The 24,331-nt window shown below is 42.4% G+C and overlaps 1 protein-coding gene across 9 annotated transcripts in view; it reads right to left on the bottom strand.

Moving 5' to 3' along the window:
* ARID1B (AT-rich interaction domain 1B) overlaps nucleotides 1-24,331 on the bottom strand; it is a 434,495-nt gene that overhangs the window by 361,658 nt on the left and 48,506 nt on the right. The window lies entirely within an intron of this gene.

Raw genomic sequence — 24,331 nt, 5'->3', positions numbered from 1 at the left:
CCAGGTTCACACAAACTGTTACAATCGGCTTACCAATCACGCTCCTTAAGAGCTTTAAAAAGACAAACAAGACAAAAAACTTCTTCCCTCCCTAAAACCCAGACAAATATTGGTCTTTCTTCTTCTTTTTCCCTTTCCATCAAGTGGTAAGAGAGAAGGGAGAAAATTAACGGATTGTCTGCTCTTCAGGACAGAAGAACATACAAAGACCGAAAGAGTTTACACAAAGAGGTGTTTAAACCTGGCTCTTCTAAACTATGTAAATGCAGAAGCTTCTATGAATTAAAAATATTAAATAGCAGAATGTTACTTAAATCTTAGCACTGGGTCACAGGTCATGACTAACTGAAGTATATGGCTTGGAAATTATTTCTAATGAAAATTCTGTATCATCAGACCTCACTCCACCAAATTTAATAACAAAACTAAATAAAGCATGACTGGCATTTTTTAACTTTAATCCTATGGTTTCAGTGTGTGAAATAGGACCCAGGAAAGATGGCAAGGAGAAAAGAAGATAAAGTGACTTTCCAGGTATTGCTGGGAGGAAGGGGAAGAATTATAGAAACAAATGAAAACCTCAGAAGAAACCAAGCAACAAATCAGAATAAAAAGCAGCATGCATAGTCGAAAGGAAATTCTGGACGTAATTTAGGAAAAATGCCACTGGACACAGAAGACCAAAAATGAAGACTAAATGTCCCCAAGTTGTTGACATTTAATAAACATGTTTCACTAGGAACCTGGTGCTCAATTAATTAGTAAAAGTATATGTACTTAGGCAGCAAAGTTTCTCCCTAGCAGATGGTATAACAGGCTTGAAAAATAATGGAAAAATTTACTTCAAGTTGTCTCCTTGGTTAGTTTAACAAACATCTTACCAGAAGATATGGGGGAGGGGATTACTCTTGCATTTTTTTATTTAGGATGACAAAGCTAAGACAAGATAGCAGCAGGGCCCCCCGCAAGCCAGAGAAGACCCTACCCACAGGGCAACTCCAACATCTCCCCTTGGAGCTGAGCTCCATTCCCAGGCCAGACGAGGCTATAAAAAGCCTGGCCTCTGGCCAGCTGGCAGGACCACACACCAGGTATTTTTAACTCAAGGGGGCCTGAGGATGAGGCCAACACCACGGCACCAAAATGTTCAGAGAAGAATAACAACCACCTCCAGGCCGGACGGTGGTCGATATGGAAGACTATTCCTGAAAGTATCCTTATTACCAATCAGTGTTTTAATAGTGATGGAGACATAAAACGATTACATTCATGAAAGCTGATAAAAGTGGGCAGAGACTTCACTGTGAAAAAGCACAATCACTTTGAAAGACTGCATGTACAGTTAAATAAATGGCAATGAGAGCATCAGGCGCTGGCCAAATAAGCTGGACTCGTTTTATTTTTTATTCCTGACACGTTCGGCCACCAACTTGACTGCTGCTATAACTACCCTGACAGTTTGCTGTTGTTGCTCCCAGGGTCACACTGGTCTTGGCACTGGGCCACACACACACATACTACGAAGTTGTTCCTCAGACGGAAGTCCAGGGCAAGGAGACCTCAGCGGAATGCCCAAGGGCTCCGGGATCGCGCCACCATGGTCAATGTCATTTTCTGGATAAGTAAGTTTCGATCAGAAAGTTCTCTCAGTTTCATCCTTTATTGTTAACAATTACATGTGAAACACCGGCAACAGGAAGATTTTCAATCGTCTCATCTTTGAGAACTGAAGCCTGTCAGAAGTCTTGTCACGATTCTCACTCTCCGTTTTGAAGACAGAGCTGTGCGGTGATGGGGCCGAGAGCACCACCACTTCTCTTTAACTGCTGCACTGACGGGCTTCTCTGGAGGCTCCCAGGGTGCGCGTGGGGATGGATGCTGCTCACAGACAGCACCCAGAATGTGGACGGGCCCAGAACTACAGTCTAGAGTTTATTTCTAAATATAACCTTTACAAAATTATACTTACGTTGCCCTTCTTTTCTCTGTCACACAGGGCAACCAGAAGAATGTTACCTACTTGTAGATTGGCATTAATAATTTTATTACCGAATGTATCCTCGTTCAATATATCCTTAAAACCAAAAACACTAAGATCATCTTTGACCTAAGTGTCATTAAAATGTCTGCTCTCACATGCAATTAATCAACTGTTTTCCCCCTTTTCTATCACCTTTCTCAGCGAGACTCTCCTCTTGGTTCCTTCCTCCTCACTCGGAGCGTAGGTCCGGACAGGGCACGATCACTACGCTGGCTGGTAGGAGAGCCTCACTGGCCTTCCTACTTCCGACCTCCCCTTCACTCCATCCTAAACACAGCTGGGGAGATCATTCCCTCCCCCCCCAGCAGCACTTCCTGAATTCCAGGAGGCTTTTCCTGGCTAATCTAAACAAAGGCCACCCCCACCTCTCACAGTCTCCTCAGGCCAGGCACCATGCCAACCAGAGGACACTCCAGTTGTGCTGTTCAATTCATTTATTCATAGGTTTACTGTCAGTCTACAGACTCCCTGAGCCACTGAAGTCTGCTGGATTACCAGGCAGCACACTGTGAAAACCTCTTAAGTTCACAACAGATTGTAAGAAAGAAAACTGCTTTATTAAAGACGTCTTCCTAGAGACTTGCAGTAAACACATCAGATTAGAACCCCACTAAAATAAGAGTAAAGGAATTGCTTTAAACTGTAAACCCACAAGGACAAAGAAAACCTAAGATGAGATGATAGCAGATAAGAGAGGTCAAAAAATTTCTGGAAAGGAGTGAAACAGACAGACAAGTGATAATTAAAGTTTTAATTTGTTCTAGGTGAGAGGATAAGAAGCAAACTAATTAAAGCTCAGAACCCCAAAGACTCAGAATCAGAGGGTGGCAGGGGGCTGGGTGAAGTATCTGCAAGGAGTCTTCAGAGCCCCCCTTCCTAATTCCCACCCCAGTCCTGTCAGAAGTCAAGAGGATGACCATCTGGAGGGGTTGGCAGTAGAGAGAAGTCATTGGAAAAAAGAGGATTAAATGGAAAACACGCATACACACGCACGCGTGTGCGCACACACACACACACACATTCAGCCTCCACATGCCTTGACTTCCTCTATGGATGAGTTACTGCAGGGAGGGGTGAATACAGATGACAACATCTGAGGGGATGATCCCCTCCCCATCAACAAGGCCCCGCAGCGGACAAGCTCATGTGAGCACACAGAGCTTTCCATCACTTCTCCATTTTCTGTCCATGGCACCAAACTGTTAACAACAGATGACTCAAGAAAACCTCCAACGGGCAAGACAGGAAAGTGTAAGGACAGTAAGGACTCAAAGGAAGACACAAAGAACACTGTGGAGCAAATCTTCAGAAACAAAGATCCTAAAATGATTTCCACTGAGATAAACTACTGCATCCAGGAAAAACAGAATAAGACAGTATCTTTTAAAAGGCAGTTAAGACAAAAATAAGTTTGTGGAAAGTGAAACTATGAAAACAGAAATAAAAAAACACACACCAGAAGGGCTGGAAAACAAACTAAGACTATTTACCAGGAAACAGAACAACAACAACAAGAAAATACAAAGAGATGAACAAGGATAGAAGGGGAGATTTAAAATATAAAGAATTAAATAATAAACAAACAAACAAATCCAGGATTTCTAACATTCGACTAAGAGCAGTTCCAGGAAAGAGCAGAGAAAGTCAAGATGAGGAAACTGTCAAAGAAATGGCAGCCCTCCCTCCCAAAACTCCCCAGAATTGAGTTTCACACTGGATTGGTTCAGCAAAATGAACAAAAACACTCCAGGGTTCATCAAGATTTTAGAATCAGAGAGATAAAAAGCTTTTAAAATCAACAGAGAGGAAAAAACAGGTGACACAAAAAGGACAAGGCACAGATTTCTCAACAGAAAATTAGAGATCAAACAATAACTTACAAAGAAAAATTATTTCCAACCTAGAGTTCTGTTCTCAACCAAACAACCAATCACGTATAGTGATGGAAAAGACATCTTTCTGACATGCAGGGAAACTTTCCTCTCCTGCACCCTTCTCAAGGAGCTACTGGAGAACGTGCTGTGCTTTGCACTTGGTCGCTCAGTTGTGTCCAACTCTTTCTGACCCCACGGACTGTAGCACACCAAGCTCCTCTGAAGAATCCATGGGGATTCTCCAGGCAAGAATACTGGAACAGGCGGCCATGCCCTCCTCCAGGTACTGGAGAATGTAAGCCACTAAAATGAGGAAATACACAAAGACACGGATTCAGGCCAAAGTCATTCTAAGAATGATGGTTAAGGGAAATTTTACTACACATATGCAGCAAGATGTGAGAGTACTGGAGTTCAGAATGGAGAATGAGGCACAGGGATTCTCATTCTGACTGGGGACACAACCACTGCTTCCCAAAGCCACAGAAATGTGGAAATATGCAACATGCTTCATTCCAGATAAAAATCTGCCATGGTCATCTAACTGGAAGACTTTAAGTCATCTGAATGCATCCTAGCTGCAAGGGAGGCTATGAATTTGAGTTCTGAACTGCAGAAGCTGAGTTTTTCAATGTAAGGCATTTCTCCAAATATAATACAGCTATTTAAAAGAGGGTGGGCGCATCCAAGAATATGAAAAACATTGAACAGAGTTGATTAATTCATGGTGTCCACCTTACTGAGAAGACCTGTTCGGTTCTATCAGAGGATGAAGATCATTTGGTGATATATATAAACATACTTTTCAAAAATAAAACAGTGAGGCAATTATCAACTCCAGGATAACAAAAACTGTATATTAAGGAATTATATTCATAGTTCATGTCTCAACTAAAGATAGTCATTTTATAGTCTTACTAATGTAAACAATGAATGCTGATTTACCCTTAATGGTATCAGAAATGGAATTTTAAGGCAAGACAGTGTAAAAGAGTTAACTTTTACATAGTAAAATTAATACATACAGTCTAAATTTGAAAAAGAAGTACCAACATAACCATGTCATTTAGAAATGGATTTAAGGACCAGAATAAATCATTACGAGTTAAAAATGGATGCCTCCAGGTCATGAAACTCATGGGCAAGGACAGATTGGTATTTTTCTCAAGAAGACTTATAATACTATTCTTTAAACTGTACACATATTGAGGCAACTTTTCATTTAGATGTCTCTTCTACTAGACTGTGAGCCCCTAGATGGCAAGTCCTTTATATTGAAGGAGAAGCACACTGCAGACCCTCTTTAATACTCATTTGTAGCCAGATGTTCAACCAATGTTGAATATCTGTGAGACTAATTTTTAAAGCACACTGCATTTTTTTAAGTACAAAGAAGAAAGATCCTTCAGAATAAATATGATAATCCATTAAGAAGAGACTGTTGGGCTCAGCTGCATTGCCCAGTCAATCATACTGACCCCATGGTCCATGCACCAGACCAAACTAAAGTAAAACTGCAATGGGAACAAGGGAAAATTGACAAAAACTGACACTGACATTGATTTTCTTAATATAATCTTTACAAATAACTTGCTGGATACTACAAGCATGTGTTATCTGTAGGAGCATTTGAAGTGTGCATATCTGGCAAAGCAGCCAAAACCTAAGTTCACATTCAGGTTTCCAAATGGCAGATGAGCCACTAGGGTTCATTAGGATTTTCAACCTTCCATAATCATATTAGAATTATAAGGATAAGGTAATCAACTTAAAACAAGGTAAGTCATCCCTTCCATCTTTACCTTGACAAGAAATCATCTGATTTAATTCATATGTTGCTCTGGATTTCCATGTAACTAATTTTTAATAATCATTTAAGGCCAGTCTTATGTCTTGTCATTAATATAAAAACAATGCAATGAATACTAATAAAAACAGTAATAAAAAAACAAGAAAAGATATGCTGTCTATTAATATGTTATCAGGAAAATGTGTCAGTCACTCAGTCGTGTCCAAAAATAACAGATAAAATTGCCAATAATCAGAAAAACTGATGAGAGATGCAGTTTTTTACACTCCTAAAGCAGAGGTCAGAGACAAACATGAAAGTCAACTAGTAAACTCATTTAAGGAGGAAAATAAACAATATTTAAGTTTTTATTAAAAACTTAGCTTCTTTATATATTTCCATATCATCATTTACCTAGTTAAACACATCAGAATTAAAGTTCAGAGTACTGATTATATAGTCTGAATATTACTTGAGATTTTTGGCAGGTTCCTATTCTAAAAGCAAAATTCATCAGCAATGTAGACTGCACAGGTGAATATTCACTATTTGAGTAAAAACTGCCACAGAGGCGTAACTGTATGATGCAGACGCAGTTTTGCATAATCTCTGAGGCATAAGAAAATAAGGTCAATAGAAATCATAGGCCATTTTTAAAAGATCTACTTATTAAAAGAATTCTATGTTTCCATCCCCTCTTGAAACATTTATTTTAATAATCTTCTCCATTTTGGAAGCAAACTACCGCACAATTGCACTCATCTCACACACTAGTAAAGTCATGCTCAAAATTCTCCAAGCCAGGCTTCAGCAATAATGTGAACCGTGAACTTCCAGATGTTCAAGCAGGTTTTAGAAAAGGCAGAGGTACCAGAGATCAAATTGCCAATATCCGCTGGATCATGGAGAAAGCAAGAGAGTTCCAGAAAAATATCTATTTCTGCTTCATTGACTATGCCAAAGCCTTTGACTGTGTGGATCACAATAAACTGTGGAACATTCTGAAAGAGATGGGAATACCAGACCACCTGACCTGCCTCTTGAGAAACCTGTATGCAGGTCAGGAAGCAACAGTCAGAACTGTACATGGAACAACAGACTAGTTCCAAATAGGAAAAGGAGTATGTCAAGGCTGTATATTGTCATCCTGCTTATTTAACTTATATGCAGGGTACATCATGAGGAACGCTGGGCTGGAAGAAGCACAAGCTGGAATCAAGATTGCCGGGAGAAATATCAATAACCTCAGATATGCAGATGACACCACCCTTACGGCAGAAAGTGAAGAGGAACTCAAAAGCCTCTTGATGAAAGTGAAAGAGGAGAGTGAAAAGGTTGGCTTGAAGCCCAACATTCAGAAAACAAAGATCATGGCATCTGGTCCCATCACTTCATGGCAAACAGATGGGAAAACAGTGAAAGCAGTGTCAGACTTTGTATTTTTGGGCTCCAAAATCACTGCAGATGCTGATTGCAGCCATGAAATTAAAAGACGCTTACTCCTTGGAAGGAAAGTTATGACCAACGTAGATAGCATATTAAAAAGCAGAGACATCACTTTGCCAACAAAGGTCCGCCTAGTCCAGGCTATGGTTTTTCCTGTGGTCATGTATGGATGTGAGAGTTGGACTGTGAAGAAAGCTGATTGCCAAAGAATTGATGCTTTTGAACTGTGGTGCTGGAGAAGACTCTTGAGAGTCCCTTGGACTGCAAGGAGATCCAACCAGTCCATTCTAAAGGAGATCAATCCTGGGTGTTCATTGGAAGGACTGATGCTAAAGCTGAAACTCCAATCCTTTGGCCACCTCATGCGACGAGTTGACTCACTGGAAAAGACTCTGATGCTGGAAAGATTGGGGGTGGGAGGAGAAGGGGACGACAGAGAATGAGATGGCTGGATGGCATCACCGACTCGATGGACATGAGTTTGAGTGAACTCCAGGAGTTGGTGATGGACAGGGAGGCCTGGCGTGCTGTGATTCATTGGGTCGCAAAGAGTCGGACATGACTGAGCGACTGAACTGAACTGAACTGAACCATGGAGAGACATTTTCTCCCCTTAAAAATCAAACAAGCTCCAGCCAGCCTGCATGCAGGAGCCCTGGTATTTTCTGAACCGATCCATCAACGCACCAAAATGTGCAAAGATGAAAGGAAAATTTGGGAGCACGAGAATAAAAAATAAAAGTTAGAATCTATGCTTGTACTTAAACTTAAAATGTGGAAAAAATCTGTAAATTTCACTAAAAGATCGTTTAAAGCCTAACTGAACTGAGAAGCACTCCTGCTTTCCTCTTCCAGACCCAGTGAAATCCTACTCCAATGTCCAGGTCTAATGCACCTACTCCAGGAAGACGGCTCCCCTCCCCATGCAGCTTTAGCGTTCCTGGAGGATGTTACCCAAATCTACTACACGCACTCAGCACACATTTGTCTAAGTATCTACACGTGGCTTTCCTTGAGCATCTTGAGTTTCCCTATAAATGTCTGGTGACAATAAATGAACAACCCATTAAGGATCTTGATAATATTCTCTTAATTCAATAAATCAAAAGAAGAAAAATAGAAAACTATCAGGCATGTATATGAGATAATGGTATTTATCTGAATCCAAAAGACCAATTTTTAAAATCCATTGGGGACCTCTTATGGGCTTCCCAGGTGGCACAGTGGTAAAGAATCCAGCTGCCAATGCAAGAGACACAGGAGACTAGGGTTCGATCCCGTAAGTCGGGAAGATCCCCTGGAGAAAGAAATAGCAACCTACTCCAGTATTCTTGCCTGGACAATTCCATGGACAGAGGAGCCTGGTGGGCTGCAGTCCATGGGGCTGCAAAGGGTCGGGCATGACTGAGCACACATGCAGGGACCTGTGATAATTAGAATCAGTCTGTATTCACACCTATAATCTAATACTATGCTCACCTCCCCCTTCCTATCCCCACTCAGTGATGCCCCAATGTGTTCTCCTTGTTGCCATAGTGCTGGGGTTAAACAGCAGTACATGCACTCACTACGCACTGCTCAACTTAGCTCTCTGCAGAGCGTCTCGGGAACAAAGACCTGAACATAGTCATCTGTATATTCCCCAGTGCCTAGTACAGCACAGAACACACGGTAGACACTCAATGTGTGTATGCTGAGCTAACCTGGAAGTGTGTAAACTCAACTTATAGCATGAGCTGAGTTTTTTCAGTCATCACTTTAATTCAAATTATTTTAAAAGAAACTTTTGTGTTTATTACCATAAATACAAAACCAGTATTACTTATCATAAACAGGACATCACAAAACTAAGTATTATAAAGACAATACACTTTGATTACTTTCTAACTGGATACTGATGCCTACCCACGGTTTTAGACTGAGGCCTATTCTTCAGAAAATGAAGAAAGGGAAGGGGGGGCCATGAAGTTTGGGAATGGTATTCAACACATCTCAGTTCAAAAGAAAGACAAAATGGACAAGAGAATTCTTACTATACAATCCAGTGTTACTGAATGCTGAATATACATGCCCCCCAAGATGATCTTGCCTAACACTAGTGGAACAGAGAAACCCTGGGCTAGGTGGTCTTTAAGGCCACCTGTCTAAAGGAAAAGCAGAATTCCCAACTAATGTCCGTATGACCTCAGGCAAGCTACCTAAACACTCTTGTCTCCCCACAGGCAAAGTAAGTAGTATTACCTCCCTCATAGATTTGATGAGAACCATGTGATATAAACAGAGGGTTTGGTAGGACGCTCTGGCCTCAGTAAATAACAGATCAGGGCTAAAATCCTGCGATTCTAATGTAAAATGGTACAACTGCTGTGAAAACAGTTTGGCAGCTCCTTAAAAGAGTTTAACATACAATGACCATATGGCTTAGCAATTCTTCTCCAGGGCATGTACCCAAAAGAATTGAAAAGAGACATTCAAATAAATACTTGTATACAAATGTTGATAATAGCAGTATATGTAATAGTTTAAAAGTGGAAATGACCCCATGTCCACCAACGGATGAAGGGATAAATAAAATGTGGTATTATGCACATAGTGGAGTAACGTGCAGACAAAGAAAGGAAATGAAGCACCAATGCATGCTACCACTGGGATGACCCCTGAACATACTCAGACACTAAAGGACCCACAGTGTATGCTTCCCTTTATATGAAATACTCAGAACAGGTAAATCCACGGAGACAGAAAGCAAGTTAGTGCTTGTCACGGGGAGGAGACCGAGGAAGAGGAGAAACTAGGGAGTGGCACCTAACGGGCACGGGGGTCTCAGGGCTATGACAAAGATGCTTTGGAACTAGAGAAAGGTGATGCTGTGAATGTACTCATCGTCACTGAACGGTACGCTTTAAAACTGCTAATTTATGTTATGAGAATTTGACCTCAATTTAAAAAAAATTCTAAGTGTGATAGACATGGGAGGTAACATTCAGTTTTCAACTTGATAAAACTCACAAAGGACATTCCATGAAACTAATATGCAACGTCAAAATGAAGCTGCCTTAACTATAATGTCTTATTATTCAAGAACTCAAATGAACCCTAGTCTCAGTGATGAGAACCATTCCAGTTTCACCAGTATCATAAAATGTAGCGCCAGCATGGGCCCAGAGTTCAAAAGCCAAGAATCTGAAGTCCGTGCTGTGCCGCTCAATAGGCACCTCAATTTGAACCTGATGAATGAACCTCTCTCTCACCTCCGTTTCCTCGTCTATAAACTGAGGATCCTAACACCTACCTTGAAGGGCCATCATGAGGACTGAGTTAATGTATGTGAAGCAAGAAAACTAGTGTCTGACAGAGAACCAGCCCTAACAAATGCTGCATGCTAAGTTGCTTCAGTCGTGTCCGATTCTTTGTGACCCTATGGACTGTAGCCCGCCAGGCTCCTCTGTCCGTGGGATTCTCCAGGCAAGAATACTGGAGTGGGTTGCCATGCCTTCTTCCAGGTGATCTTCCCAACCCAGGGATCGAACCCACATCTCTTACCTCACCTGCATTAGCAAGGCAGGTTCTTTACCACTACTGCCACTTGAGAAACCCAAGCTATTGTTAGTAATAGCAGTTTTTAAATGGAGATAAATAGAAGCATGGCCAAGAATTAAACCAAGTCAATGGACATCAGTTTGAGCAAGCACCAGGAGATGGTGAAGGACAGGGAAATCTGGCATGCTGCAGTCCATGGGGTCACAGAGAGTCAGACACGACTGAGCGAATGAACAACAATGCAAAGGTATTTAGTATAATAACTGCACCACGATTGTTATTTGTCACCTCATGATCATCTCCCATGATGATCATAGCAAAATGGGCCCAGGAAGATGACAATGCTAATTGGGGGCAGGGGGAGACCAGTGATTCCTGACCTTCCTTAAAAGTGAAAATGTTCTTACCTAGTATACATCCTCAACTAGAATAAACCGCATGGCAATGACTTTAAATTCCATCTAAATCACCTTTCTTTACTCCGAGGTGTACTTGCATTCTATGTGCAGCCCCAACCTCCTGCTTCCCCGAACAAGCCACAGCACACGGTGGGTGTACAGGCTACAGCTACAAATCTCTGTGGACAAGACAGCCTTTCTCAAAGTTAAGCTTCTGAGAAAACTGCTCTGGCCATTTAAAGCACGTCTACTAAGAATAGTGAGTTCAACTTTTATCAATTCCACTTAGGGAGAACTAAAATGTCACGTTTAAGGCTTTTTTTCCATGAATAAACACTGACTTTTACACAAATCCCGTCTAAGCGTGGATATAAAATGTTCCCCCCACCACTTCGCAACCCCCGTACTTCCACCACCCAGGGCAGAGTTCTGCCTCCACTGGGAAGGAATTCTCTTCCCTCCGGCGGTGCAGTAAATCCCTACCGGAAAACGTCTGTTCTCTATAAACGGCATCCTAACTATTTAAGGGGGGTGGGTGGGGGGCGGCGGCATATCCTTCAATAAGCCCTGTCAGATGAGCAGGGTTAGGGGGAAGAGCTGAGCTCGCGTCACACCTGCACCAGTCTGGCTCTGAGCTACAATCTCTGCTCGCCTGCCCCTGCTGGAGCAGCACACTCAGCACCCCGGAATCCAGAAGGGCGGCAGCCCGCCCGCAGTTAGGGAGCAGCTGTCTCCACCCCAGTCAACTGCGTGCGCACCGGCCCGCGGAGGGCAGACCCCGCACTACACAGTGCAGTAAGCAATAGCAGGAAACCAGCCTCTGGAACCTCCTCTGAAGTCTAAAAACGGGGTTTAAAAGGACAGCTCCAAGGCTGGCAGCAGGCTTCCGACCCGGTCAGCAGAGGACCTGGGCCCCGGGCTCAGGCGGACACGAGGGAGGTGGCGCTCAGCGCCCCCCACCCGCCCCTGGCCGCGCTCAGGTGGCAGATGCGCTGCTAACCGTGCCCACACCTCTCGGCACCGGGGTCCACGGCCTTCACTGGCCAGAGGCTACTACAATTCTGCAAATTCTTCCCTCCAGGGGTTTGAAAATGTTTGTGAAGTGCCATGAACTGCTCTAGACGATGGGCTGGCTGTTGTGTAGTCGCTCAGTCGTGTCCGGCTCTTTGTGACCCCGTGGACTGCAGTCCACCTCTGTCCGTGGGCTTTCCCAGGCAAGAATACTGGAGTGGGTTGCCATTTCCTTCTCCAGGGGAATCTTCCTGATCCAGGATCGAACCTATGTCTTGCATTGGCAGGCAGGGCTTTTCTTATCACTGAGTCACTGGGGAAGACAATGGGCTACAACCGGGCAAAACCCAGCCCCTGCCATCCGGAGATTCTGTCCTAATGAGCAGCCACGCTTGGGTGGTGAGCACCATGGAGGTGGAGGAGCGCCCCAGCATGGTGAGCACCACAGAGGAGGAGGTACAGCCCAGCTCAGTGAGCACCACAGAGGGGGAGGAGCACCATGGAAGGGGAGGAGCGCCCCGGCGTGGTGAGCACCACAGAGGAGGAGGTACAGCCCAGCTCAGTGAGCACCACGGAGGGGGAAGAGCACCAAGGAGGCGGAGGAGCGCCCTGGCATGGTGAGCAGCACCGAGGGGCAGCTGTGCCCAGGCGTGGTGAGCCCCATGGAGGGGGAGGAGAGCGCCGGCGTGGTGAGCACCACAGAGGAGGACGTGCAGCCCAGCTCAGTGAGCACCACGGAGGGGGAAGAACACCATGGAAGGGGAGGAGCGCCCCGGCATGGTGAGCACCACGGAGGGGGAGGAGCGCCCCGGCATGGTGAGCAGCACCGAGGGGGAGGTGTGCCCTGGCGTGGTGAGCACCATGACGGGGGAGGAGGGCCCGTGGCTGTGAGGCTACGTTGGGGGAGGAGCACTGAGGGGGAGCAGCGCCCCGGTGCAGTGAGCACCACCGAGGGCATGGTGAACACCACGGAGGAAGGAGCGGCCCGATGGGCGGAGTGAGTGATTTCACTGGAATCAGTCGGAGAGGGCATCTCAAATTAACACACCTTTGAGCAGAAAGCTAGAAATGGCCAAAGGAAGAACCAACACAAAGATACAGTGGAGGGACAGGGTTTGGAGTTTTGAGGGGTGGCAGGTAGAGTGCAGCCTCGGGCACCCCGAAGGAAGAGGGGAGTCACAAAGGCAAGGCCAAGCGCACCCTCTAAACGGACCATTCTGGAGTACACTGTGATAATCCCGATGGGAGATAGGGGCTTGGCCAGGATGGTAGCCCTCGAGGTTTTGACTGGGAGAAGTACTCGGTTCCTGGATCTATTTTAAAAGAAGGGGCAATGGGATTATTTAACAGATTGAAAGGTTTTAGAAAAGGGAGAAGCACCAGAGATCAAATTGCCAACATCCGCTGGATCATGGAGAAAGCAAGAGAGTTCCAGAAAAACATCTATTTCTGCTTCATTGGCTATGCCAAAGCCTTTGACTGTGGATCACAATAAACTGTGGAAAATTCTGAAAGAGATGGGAATACCAGACCACCTGACCTACCTCTTGAGAAACCTGTATGCAGGTCAGGAAGCAACTGTTAGAACTGGACATGGAACAACAGACTGGTTCCAAATAGGAAAAGGAGTACGTCAAGGTTGTATATTGTCACCCTGCTTATTTAACTTATATGCAGAGTACATCATGAGGAACGCTGGGCTGGAAGAAGCACAAGCTGGAATCAAGATTGCCGGGAGAAATATCAATAACCTCAGATATGCAGATGACACCACCCTTATGGCAGAAAGTGAAGAGGAACTCAAAAGCCTCTTGATGAAAGTGAAAGAGGAGAGTGAAAAGGTTGGCTTGAAGCTCAACATTCAGAAAACTAAGATCATGGCATCTGGTCCCATCACTTCATGGGAAATAGATGGGGAAACAGTGTCAGACTTTATTTTTTGGGGCTCCAAAATCACTGCAGATGCTGATTGCAGCCATGAAATTAAAAGATGCTTACTCCTTGGAAGGAAAGTTATGACCAACCTAGATAGTATATTAAAAAGCAGAGACATTACTTTGCCAACAAAGGTCCGTCTAGTCAAGGCTATAGTTTTTCCCGTGGTCATGTATGGATGTGAGAGTTGGACTGTGAAGAAAGCTGAGCGCCGAAGAATTGATGCTTTTGAAGTGTGGTGCTGGAGAACACTCTTGAGAGTCCCTTGGACTGCAAGGAGATCCAACCAGTCCATTCTAAAGGAGATCAATCCTGGGTGTTCATTGGAGGGACTGATGCTTAAGCTGAAACTGCAATACTTTGGCCACCTCACACGACGAGTTGACTCACTGGAAAAGACTGATGCTGGGAAAGGTTGGGGGCGGAAGGAGACGGGGACGACAGAGAATGAGATGGCTGGATGGCATCACCAACTCGATGGACATGAGTTTGAGTGAACTCTGGGAGTTGGTGATGGACAGGGAGGCCTGGTGTGCTGTGATTCATGGGGTCGTAAAGAGTCGGACGCGACTGAACCGAACTGAACTGAAGAGATTGAAAGGCTGAGGAAGAGAGGATGACTGTGAAGCTTTGGTCTGGGCAAGCAAAGCAGAAGCACGAAGCTGCCATTTATTGAGTCAGGATGACTGTAGGAGGAGGTGGAGCGGATATTTTTTTACACAGGAGAACCTTTGGAACTGTGAAATCTCTACAAAGATTTCACCACCAAAAGGTCTGCCCCCAAGTTTTGAATTCAGAACTCAAACCCACAGCCTCTCTTGCAGCTAGGATGCCCCCAGAGGACTTAAACTCGTCCAGATGGACTGACCACAGCTGGTTTGACTTGGATGCTGCTGGCTGCCCCACTTCTGCAGCTCTGGGCAGCAGTGGCCGGAACTGAACGCCCCCCGGATCCCTCTGCTCCATCGCTCGTTCTGTACTTTATCAGTCTATAACCTGCTGCACGCGTGAGCAAAACGTCCTCTCCCTGCCATTCTCAGACTTCTGTGCTGAGATGCACCTGATGTCGTGAAGACGAGGCCAGTGATGTCACACGTCACCCCTCCTTCCTCCCTTTATTTCTGAAGTCAGCAAGGAAAAGGAATGGGGAAGAGCTCAGTCAGAGCCAGCAGCACACAAGCAAGGGAGCTCTCTGGAAGCCCAGTGCACGTGGAAGGAAATTCTGTCTTTCCTCTCCTCCCCAACCACCAAAATCTGGCCACCTACCAGGGAATGAGATCTTCTCCTCTCCGAGATGCTGACCAGTGGCAAGGGACACCCAGGTGGGAAGCAGAGAAGGGAAGTCATGTTTCTTTATGAAGCCCAGAATGCTGGGAAGAACCCCCAAAGATGCAAATACCCAGATTACTGGGATATCTCAAATCTTATTGGAAATGTTGAAGTAGCAGAGTAATGAAAGGATAGGGAAGTTTCCCTTCTGGCTGACTGTTTTATGAAAGTATTCCGAAGCCCACAGGCCAACAGCTGTTCTGACCCTCACCTCTTCTTCAGTTCTCTCTGGCAGCAAAGACGGTGATGAAATACAAGAGAAAGACACTGCTCGCGTTTAGTGACGGGAGCTCTCTCTGCTTGGCCATCTCTTCTGTGGTGCAGCTCAAACTGATGTTCCTTTCCCAGCAGACGTCTCTCCAGCCCTCCTTGGGACCAGCTCCTACAACCATCCAGGCAGAACTAGACTTTTTTTCAGTCTCAGGGCCATTAAGTAAACCTTAATTACCTCAGCAATGATAGATTTTTTGCATTTTAATTCCAATAATTTCTTTTTGCTATTGCTACTCATCTTACTTTGAGGTTCTGAATGTTTGATGTTTCTTAGAACAAAGGCGGTGCCTTTGACTGTGAAGAGCCAGTTCTACTGATATGTTTGGTAGCTGTTTTTTTTTTAATTAATGATTTAATGATATAGGTCTCCCAATAAAGGGAGACCAATTTGGCTAAATCTCTGGAGCAATCTGTTTTCTAGATTTTTTTTTCCCTACAAAAAAAGTATATGGGAAATGGGAAGCTGGGTAATGCCTGCTACTGTAGACTGTTACGGAGTCTGAGTTTGGGGCTTTATTAGTAGGCGAGGGATGTTCGTGTTATATGTACACACTAACCACACTCAAATCCCAGCTGCAGAGTGTCCAGGAACTTTCTAACACCTGGCTTACGCAGAGAGTTCCTCTTGAGGTCAGAGAAACCTGGACCGAGCAAGGTCTCCCACGCTAGTGAGGCGTCCACTGCCTCCCTGAGAGAAACAAGACTCCTGCAGCTTTCTGCTCTTTCTCTGAGTCCCCTCTTCCCTCCACGCCCCCACCAATCCTTCTTCTCTTCTCTCTTTCTACTAACGTCTTTTTCTAGTTCCATTCACAACTACAGTTTTAACTTTTACAGATGTTTCAAAACTCTAAGGGCAAATGGCCTCAATAAATGTGCTGCATATAAAAATAATCACACTGCCATAAACAACTCTTTTACCAGGAAGAATTTCACTTTCTTCCCAGAGCATAAAAGACTTCTGTTACCCTTATGAAAAAAACCTGCTTTAAAAAAAACAAAGCCATCCAACTCTTCTTCGTGGAAGTTAAAGAGGAGTTAAAGGGATGGCAAAGAACAAACCTTTTAACACTTATTATTTCTATTTAGAATTCACTGCTACAGCTTATCCCAATGTTGTACAGTATAGACTATTTTCAGAACTACTTAGAAAGTCATAATGTGTAAAATGTGTAAGTAATTACTGGCTCTCTCTTTGCTTCTTTTTGTGGTTCCAAGTAAAGCAAGTATGTCAATCTTAAGACTTTCTACATATTAAAAAAATTTACATATCTAACACACATCAGGTATTCAGAAGAAAGACATTCACTAAGAAAATTTTCATTTTAAAAAGTTAGAAAATAAATTATTGTACTGATTACAACAATTTGTTAATCTTTGAAGAAGATAGAGCTTTCTTTAGAAAGAATTTTAAATAATTTGCATTAGTAGTTATATTAATACAACCTGTCAAGCATCAACCCATAAATTTCAGAAGACCATTTGAAATGACAAGACTCCAAACTCCAAAACTAAAACAAAAAGACATTAACTTACGATTATTTTAAAAGGAAAATCCAAGCTGGGAGACCTTATAGTCAGAACCACTTGGCAGATGAGCAGAGTGAGATACATATTTTTCCAATATTGCACACAGACGGAGCATTTAATCGACAAGGACTCGACTGTCCCTATTCCCAGTTCTTTATCCCTTTCAGCAGTGGTGAGTCTCTGACTCACTGGAGGAGGACTAGAGAAGGAGCGCCCGTCGAATACAGCTGCAGGTCAGGAAGCTGCTGGGGTCTCTGTCTGATACCCGGTTGCTCACCTCAGCTGCACAGGGGAGTCACCTGTGGAGCTCTGAAAACCAGGAAAGCAGGCAGCGCTTATATTCAGATGCAGCTGATATGGGCATACACCCTGAGAGGTTTTAAATGGAGGGTGGGGGGTTGGGGGTGTGTGTACGTGCACACGCGCGCTCACTCAGTCGTGTGTAACTCTTGCACTGTAGGACAGTGGTTGAGACCCAACGGCCTAAGCTACGCCACATAGTTCAACTTTCAGTTTATCTTCTGGTGTTTCTGTTGCTGCTGTTTGTTTTTCAGGGAGCAGTGAAGGAATGTGGTTGGCTGATTTTACTGCTATCAACTGTTAGTGCTAACTGAATTATTTAAATTTTCACATAAATATCGTACTTGTTTCTTTGATGAAAGCAAATAAACCAAATTTATGTAGAATATATTAACGTAATTATAATGCTACCTAAAACATATACTTGAGATTTACAACTAAAAGTATAATAGAGAAGCTTAGCAGATATTTTAGGTTTAAAGTCTATATATATAACAATAGATTCATATGTAAATGACAAAAGCCAGCTGTATAAGCTACCAGCAGAGAATAGGCACTATACACCTATAGAATCTTTAGCATCTCTAACAATGTAAACGTCTGCTTAAAATACACACACACACATATATCAGTATAAACTTCCTAATATAAAAGTAGTTTTCCAAACTACAAGAGAAATCATTTCATATTTTCTCATTAAACTTTCAAGCATAAAACTGTCTTTCTTCATTTTTAAGGAAAAAAGCTAAAGATTTAAAACTTTATATTTAATCAAAGCATGCTGCAGTCCATGGGATTGCAAAGAGTCAGACACGACTTAGCGAATGAACAGCAAAATGTGATCTCTTTCACACACCTCTGTTTAAAATGTCACACTGAATGCTTTAGAAGATGTTGAAGTTCAACTACAATATAAGAAGTAACTAAAACCATATAGTCCAGAAATTTACATTTTAAAGCACAAATAAAAATTACCATACCTACAGATCTTTTCAAAAATATTTTCTTGGTACAAAACTCCATCTACAGGGAACTTTGGCATCAAAGACAGTAGCATCTGCTATCTCCTTGGAAGCAGAAATGTGAGGTGTAAATGTATTTGCTAGTAAACTTTAAATACCTTCATATTCACTGATGAAGAACAAGTGAGGAAATCAAGACAAAATGTGGCCAACAAAAGGCCATTATTTATATAAATCTGCAATCCACTGAAAGAGTTCCAAACATTTCAGGTGTACAAGCAAAACAGCTTGGCTCCAAGTCTCTTAGTACAAAACATGCATATATAAAAATGCTGTGAGTAAGAGACCAAAAGAAATCTCAAAGCATTCACTAGTTTACTACCCCAAAAGTTTACCTTCTTTTATTGATATGTGTTTATATGTGTATATATCTACACATATAAAATGCATGTTTAATATATGTAATTCTATCTTCTTTATACTTTCTAAAAATGATTTAGCTTCCCATGTCCATTTTTCCTTTGGTTTTCTGTATAAATTTTATCATGGGCTTGTCTATATTTTAAAAACATCATGTGGGATTTTTATAGAAATTACATTAATCTGTGGATCACTTGGGGCTTCTCTGATGGCTCAGCAGTAAAGAATCCACCTGTCAATGCAGGAGACACAGCTTCTATCTCTGGGTAGAGAAGATCCCCTGGAGAAGGAAACGGCAACACACTCCAGTATTCTTGCCTGGGAAATCTCATGGACAGAGGAGTCTGGTGGACAGTCCATGGGGTCGCCAAGAATCGGACAGGACTCAGCGACTAAACTACAGTATACTGAGTCCAGGGAGGGGTCTCTCAATGAATATGAACTACCAAAAAAGATGAAGACTGAACGTAAAACGGACACAGGCACCGTTCCTCTCCTTTATGTTGAGCTTTCGTTTACTCCACTGTCCAGCGTCCTTTCTCATCCTATCACCCTGTTATGCTCCTTCTATAGGAGGTCTAAGCTCTAGAGAGGAAAAGAATGAAGCCCTGACTAGAGTCCATAGGGTCGCTAAGAGTTGGACAAGACTGCAGTGCTGAGCACACTGAATTCATGCTTAGGATTCAGAGACTAAGTATGAATGAACATCTCATGTCAAAAAACTGGAATTCTTAAGAATTTTACCAGTCCTCATCACTCCATTCTTCCTAACTTTTCAGAAACATTGTTTAAACTATATCAAACTGTATTTTTTAAAAATATCGTTAAAAGTATGTTTTGATTTTAACTATATGTTAAAAAGCAATTTTTTCCCCAGAATAGACTGACAATACAAAGTATCACAGGTGGGAATCCTAGAACTCTCTTGGCTCCTTAATAACCCCAAAGAAAATATTTATTTTAGCCAAACAATTGTAATGTTTGTCTCCTTTTAGAAACATCTGCTGCCAAAATAAACATTTGCACTGGAAGAAGTGTTTTGGCTGTTAGGATGGTACCAAATAAAATGCTTATGTTCAGAAATAAATATTTCACTCCAAAAGCACATAGCAAAATACATATCCAGAGGGAGCAGAAGATAAAGACACAAATTAAAACATCTATTCATTTTTAAAGTCTTTTTCAAAACAACCTCAGTTTTAAATTCAGTTGTTATTTAGATTGAAAGTGGTAAGTGCAAATGGGTCACTGTAACAAAAATAACAAATTCTATTTAATTTTGCCATGGTATCTCTCAAAGCAATAATTATGCTCCATATTCTTGCTGTTGTAAAGGTCTTCACAATACACATGTGTTTTTAAAAACTAAAAAGTCATGCTTTCCCATTACAAAGGCACTCATGAACTGAAAATGCCTCACTCTGCCCTCTTTCTCTTTCCCTGTTTTATAATTCCAGGGTTGGTTTTATAATTCCAATAGGCATCAGGTTATACAAACATCTGCAACAAGATATACAGAGTTAAAATATCAATTCAATTAACCCTTGATAACTCGGGAAAAATCTCAGACAACATCATTGAAATCTGCTTGACACAAATAAATATAACTTTGCTTCTGTAACCTATTTCTTCTTGGTGCTATTTCTATGAAAAAATCTTTTTTTAGAGCAAGTCAGCATAGGCCTATGTATACATTTACAATCACAAAGGACAAGAAAAATGAAATAAAACATTTGCTTACCCACATCCCTGATCCCGCAAAGGACACATTAATGTCTAAAAAAACAGAAGCAGATTCTAGCAGCCTTACAGATTATATATCCTTTACATAGTTCTGTATTAGATGAAATCAACCAGTGTACTTCTGTTAACCATCCCCAGGTTTGAATTCCAGGAGCCTAGAGGCAGAACATTCTTCACAGAGGCATAGAAAATTCATTTCCCCTCTCAGCTCAATAAAAACCCAAGTAGACTAGTTTCCAGGGCACCGTGCAAAACTAATCTGTTTAGCCATGTATTTGCCTGATGATGTGAGAGAATCAGCAAGTGAAAGACCACAAGTCTAGTTCCAGTTAATAAATACCAAAATGATGTACTATTATCACATCATGCTTCAAAGAGTCAGTCATGAGTATATTTCAAAAATAAAATTATCACCATACAAATCAAGAATCACTAGGTTACTAAAATCCAACAGTCAGTGGCCAGTCCCCCCTGACTCTCAGAGATAAAAAGTAAGCAGTGATACTCAGCATGCTAAATTTCATATACGCACTGTGGTTCTTTCGAACACATACTCATTTAAAATTCCTATCACAGGAAAAGAATGCCAGCCAGGAATCAAAACTGTGACCCCTGAGCCAAAGACAACTTTCCACTCAGCTGGTAAGTGGGCAACTCAATTTACAGACTTGAATTCCTGCATTTTTATCCTTTGCAGAAATATATGAGCAATATTAAATGAACTGGATTCAGCTCATTAGAGGTTCACAAACCAAGCACAGAAAGCTTTGGAGGTCGTCCAAAGTAAAGTCATGCCTAGGTGGTGATGTCCACTCAATAAAAACTCAATGTCATCATTATCTTCCAACTTTTTCCCAGAAGAACACCAGCAGTCATGACTACAACGATCTTTGGCCAATTGCCTTAGCCTAAGAGAAGATGGATAGGACCAGCAGCCAATCGCTGTGCCAGGACCTTGTTTGCAGACCAAATTTATAATTATCCAAAATTCGCGAATAAAGCAACTCAGTGAATATTCCTCACCAAACACAGACTAAAGCTAAGAAAATAAATGTGCTCTAATAATCTTCACCAACACCTGCACCATTTTCTTTCCCTTTCCAAAGCTATTAATTAGCCTACACCTACCTGATCACACGAACTTGGTAGTATGCGGTATGACTCCCCTTTAAAATGTTACACACACTCAAAAATGCATTAGCAATTTTTTTAGCCTTTTAGATTTCAAAACAAGATATGTCACTTCAAGGCTATATTATAACTAAATGAAAAAGTAAAAGAGCAATACAGATTATTTAGCACTTTCAATTATGATTAAACTCCCAAATATCGAAGTTTAATAGCCAGGGCATGCAGTTTCTTACCAGATACCCTATTTTCCTTTCATTATCAGAAAGAGTTGTGCTTAAACAGAATTAGGCTTTTTTTTTTTTGGTTAGCAGTAAAATACCTAATCTAACATCTTAATTAAAAATTTGCTAAAACATTGCTGAATAATCTTTATCAATTTGTCCCTTCAAATAAGTCCAAGAGTTACTGGATTTCAAAAGCATATAAGAACCACGGGGATTAAATAAAACAAAAAAGCAAAGAAAACTGCGGTTATTCTACATAACTGTGTATGTCCTTCACTTTTAGCCTTACACATGTGGGAAGAAAACAATGAAAAAAAATATTCCCAGGTAATCATTCTTCACACTTGTGAAGAATGTTAGACTCCCACTCTGAGATTGCAAAATAAGCCAACGTCTTAAACTTCTAACAAGACTTTAACTCATTCAAGAAAGAGAAAGACAAATACCGTATATTAATACACACACATGGAATCTAGAAAGATGGTACCAAGGCGCCCACATGCAGGGCAGCAAAGGAGTCACAGACATCAGGAGCAGACCTTGGGAGTGCGTGGGAGAAGGAGAGGCTGGGCTGGTGCGACAGAGGAGCACTGAGGCACGCACATCGCCACATGGAGGAGAGCCAGTGTGAGTCTGACCTACGACACAGGGCGCCCAAGGCCGGGGCTCTGGGACGACCTGGAGGGAAAGGGCGGGAGGGAGGGGGCTCGGGACGGAGAAGACACGTGTGCACCTGTGGCGGATTCATGCTGCTACACGGCAGAAACCACTGTGATACTGTAACTATCCTCCAATTAAAATAAATCAATTAATTAATCTTAAAAAAAAAGGACTTTAACTCATTCAGAGGAAAAGGTTCACCCAGTAGCTTGGCGTGAAGAGCTCCTTTTGAAATGATTCTCCAAATTTCCCTTCCGGGAAACATGGCAGAAAGGAAGGTGCAGGGAGAGGGAGCAGCAGCCTCCACTCCCCCGCTGCCCCGCTGCCTCTGCTCCTTCCTGTGGCCAGAGTCCCACACAGAACTGTCAGCCCCAAACAAAACCAGCTGGTGATCAGGACCTGAGCAGCTGCCTGCCTGGGCCTTCTTCCCCTCATCTATGGGGAAATTAGCTTTAAAACTTAATAATAAAGGTGGGGGGGAATTACAGCTCTCACCTGACTTTTCAATCATTTACAAATTATCTCCTCATAATTAGCAGTCTCAACTAAAGAGTTTTACTCTAGGTGGCAAAATATTACTAGAAGAAAGGAGTAATGTTCAAAAAAAAAATTAAAAGTACAATTAAGTATGCAACTGCCAGAATTCTGAGTGGCCAATCTCTGGTGGCTCAGACGGTAAAGAATCTGCTTCCAGTGCAGGAGACCCGGGTTCAATCCCTGGTTCGGGAAGATCCCCTGGAGAAGGGAATGACTACCCACTCTAGTGTTCTTGCCTGGAGAACTCCATGGACAGAGGAGCCTGGTGGGCTACCGTCCACGGGGTTGCAGAGTCGGACACGACCAAGTGAGTCACACACCATATTTAATAAACAAGGGGTGAGAACTTCTAACAGGAACGCAGACCGCTTAAAGAACCAACAGCTGGGATTCAAAGGCTGAACTGCTTCTATCTTCCCCTACAACCGCTTTAAAATAAAAGTATCACCGAAGGACAAACTGGGATAAAGAGGAAAGACAATTTTCACTCCCTGAAACTTCCTGGTGAACCTTTAGACACAGCTATGGAGCAGATCAAGTATGCTACAGCACTCATCCACTGTAGAGAACAAAGTTCTGTGTTTTTTCCACAGTGATTTTTGGTCAAACGTAGAGAAAACTTCCTGAGAGAAAGGAACTGTGAGACTCTGGAGCAGGCTGCTGGTAGCACTCTGGAATAACCTATCTGGGAACAGGAAAACACCCAGGTGGGCATCAGACTAGTATACTATTGGATTAAAGGCCTGGTGTGGGAATTTACAAATCAGCCTTTCTGGTGTTTCTAGTAACTAAACCAGAAACAAGTCTGAATCTCCTCAGGCCAACATTACAAGAATACATTTTCCAGGCTCCAAGAGACTGAGGTCTTACTACTGCCAGAAGGTAGATGGTCATTTAAGGTAACTCCAACTATTTGATTCTAGAGAAAAAGGAGAATATATTTTTTTAAGAGCAGAAAGTCTTTTTTGCTTGTTTTATGTAAAAACACAAAACTCATCAAACCTAAGAGAAGTGATACACGTGAAATTCTCTTACAAGAAACACAGAAATTCGTTTCAAAAGATACAGAAGAAATAAAAGCAAAATAACTTTTGGGCAGACTAAAGAAAATTTAAGCTGATGCCATCTTTATGAGAAAAACCTTTATATAACTTAAAACTTCACCTTAAGATGTTTATTCACAGCTCAAAA

This window comes from Moschus berezovskii, chromosome 10, assembly GCF_049115385.1.
Source record: "Moschus berezovskii isolate FMDL1 chromosome 10, NW_MosBer_1.0, whole genome shotgun sequence".
Classification (NCBI taxonomy): Eukaryota; Metazoa; Chordata; class Mammalia; order Artiodactyla; family Moschidae; genus Moschus; species Moschus berezovskii.
Note: the sequence above shows the minus strand (reverse complement) of the source record. Positions and strands in the feature narration are given on the sequence as shown.